The sequence below is a fragment of the Pan troglodytes genome, chromosome 10 (genome assembly GCF_028858775.2).
Source record: "Pan troglodytes isolate AG18354 chromosome 10, NHGRI_mPanTro3-v2.0_pri, whole genome shotgun sequence".
Classification (NCBI taxonomy): domain Eukaryota; kingdom Metazoa; phylum Chordata; class Mammalia; order Primates; family Hominidae; genus Pan; species Pan troglodytes.
The window spans coordinates 40,661,013-40,663,603 of record NC_072408.2 but is presented as its reverse complement, the minus strand read 5'-3'; the positions used below and the strand labels follow the sequence as shown (position 1 = coordinate 40,663,603).

Sequence of the window (2,591 nt, the reverse complement as noted above, 5' to 3'; positions counted from 1 at the left end):
AGACCTTATATTCTCCTGTGAATTGATATGTCATGAATGAGGGAGAGAAAAGGGCACATTTCTTTACTGAGTGAATCCCAGACAGTGATAATATGTAGTTAACAATGCAATTCTGTCAATATGATTGCATGTTATTCCACAAAAGCTATTAGGTTTCCCAATAATAATATGCATCATTTTCTTGCAGCACGTTAAGTCTACCTTACTTCAGTGTTGAGAACCTCTTCAGAAAGGGGCCAGCTGTATTGCCGTTGCTCCCCTGGTAGTCTATACCCAAAACCTCTTCTCCTATTTCCTTCACAAGATTAAATTTTAGTGGTTATTTATGGAACCTGACATAATAATGGACACACTGTTTTTCTTAACTCATGTGTATCGTTTTCCCACTTCCAAGCTTCTTTCAAATAAATTAATTGCACTTGTATTAGAGTTTGACTCTAGAGTATCAACACTAAGATAAAACCAGAAAACTTTCAGGTTGACAAAATGTCTCTGAACATTTACATTTTTGTCAACTTCTCTAAAGTTGCCATAAGAAACCAACAGTTTTTTAAAGTTCTTTGTGTTAGTGTCTTATAGAAGGCTTGCTTTTTATTATTCAAAGAGACAAAAACAATATATATTAGCTAGAATATATACACAGTGACAAAAGAAAATTACATTTAAATCAATACATGTAAACAGGGTTTACAATAGGTGTAATAAGATTGTATGTCTCAAAGGGAGACATTTCCCTAAGTCTTTACTCACATGAAAAACAAATAAACAAACCAACAAAAAACAGGTGGATAAGAGCAAAGAAAAACTCATGTTTCAGATAAAGAATTCAGGTCTCTCACTGATTTACAAGCTAAATATTTAAAGTTCTTTCATGGTCTACACCACTCATTAACAGTTGGTTATTTAATATGTATGACCTTAAGATGTACAGAGAGCACACTAATTAAAGGAGCATACTCCACTTAAGAACTTAAGTTCTAATAGACTATATTTGATACTAAAATAGTATTACTTCCTGTTTGTTTCATTTTTTGTTTTATACTCATAAAGGATATTTCATTTTCCTCAGGAAAATGGCATGAAACATACTGGACTTAATGCTATTACCACTGGAGAAGGAGAAAATGGTAGCTTGACACATGAGATGCCCTGTAAATACTGTTGAATGAATGAATGATTAACAATTGAATGAATCTACTGTGTAGTTTCCTTTTACTTATAGACATTGAAAAATGTGTGACAAATCCAAATGTTTTTTGGTAGCTAGGCTATAAATGCTTTAATAAAAGAATATGTTGGTAGAAGAATCATAAAATCGGGTAACCTCTCTACAGAGAGGTAGGTTAGGTTACAGTAGCATAGGTTTCAGCTACTATGGCTGGTTTAGGCCATTTGTCTAACAGAGTTCCTTTGGGTTATCCTTTGAAAGGCTTCCTTTACTTCCTTGTTCCTCAAGGTATAGATAACAGGATTCAAAGCAGGTGTGACCATTGTGTACATATGTGCAGTTGCTTTGTCTGTTTCTGGAGTGTGTGCAGTCTTAGGTTGCAGATAAGTGAACAAGGCAGTGCCATAGAACAGAGAAACAACCAAGATATGAGAAGAACAAGTGGAGAAAGCTTTGTGTCTTCCAGCTGCTGAAGGGATTCTCAAGATGGTCACAAGGATGTGCATGTGGGAGCACAGAATGAGGAAACAAGGACTCACAATAAATAGCACGGAGAGAGAAAACATCACAATTTCAATTTGGGAGGTATCAATACAAGCCAGTTTCAGTATAGGCATTATATCACAAAAAAGTGTTGAATCTTTCCTGTTCCACAGAAAGGCAAAGTGAAGATCAGGGTGATCTGGGCTGACTCCACCACCACTCCGGTGAACCAAGATGCTGCAGCCAATTTCAAACAAACACGAGGGCCCATGAAGAGAGTGTAATGCAGTGGGTAACAAATAGTTACAAAGCGATCGTAAGCCATAGCTGCTAGCAAGCAGCATTCTGTCAGTCCCAAGATGGCAAATACGTACATCTGGGTTGCACAGCCACCCACACTTATGGTTTTGGTCTCCACCAGCAGGTGCACCAGCATGAGGCACCACACTGGTGGTACAGCACATCTCCAGAAATGAGAGGTTCACCAGGAAGAAATACATTGGAGTATGCAGGGCAGGGGTGATCCAGATCAGGGAGATGATGATGAGATTTCCTCCTATAGTACATAAGTGATGATTAAGAACACAATGAAGAGTACAAGCTGTAATTCTTCTATAGAAGAAAAAGCCACAAATGTGAATTTGGCACACAGGGACTGATTTCCATCTATGGTGGGCTCAGAGCTAAACATCTGTGAAGACAACAGAGAAGGCAGGTTAATGGGAATGCAGTCACCTAACACATCTCTCTACTGAACCACAGCAAAGGAGCTTTCCTAGAATCAGTAGTCTGAGATGAGGATCTAGACACCTGGATTTCTTCTGTTAAATCTTTCTAAACAACTACATAATTACATTGAATACATATTTCTTCCTGATTTTGAGTTATGGATTATATGCTATTTTCACAAACATTTAGAGAAAACAATGGTTTTTAAGTT

The 2,591-nt window shown here is 37.2% G+C and overlaps 1 pseudogene; it reads right to left on the bottom strand.

Annotated features, from left to right (window-relative positions):
• Positions 1–1,383: 1,383 nt before the first annotated feature.
• Positions 1,384–2,342, bottom strand: LOC104001524 (olfactory receptor 10A2-like; annotated as a pseudogene).
• Positions 2,343–2,591: the final 249 nt, after the last annotated feature.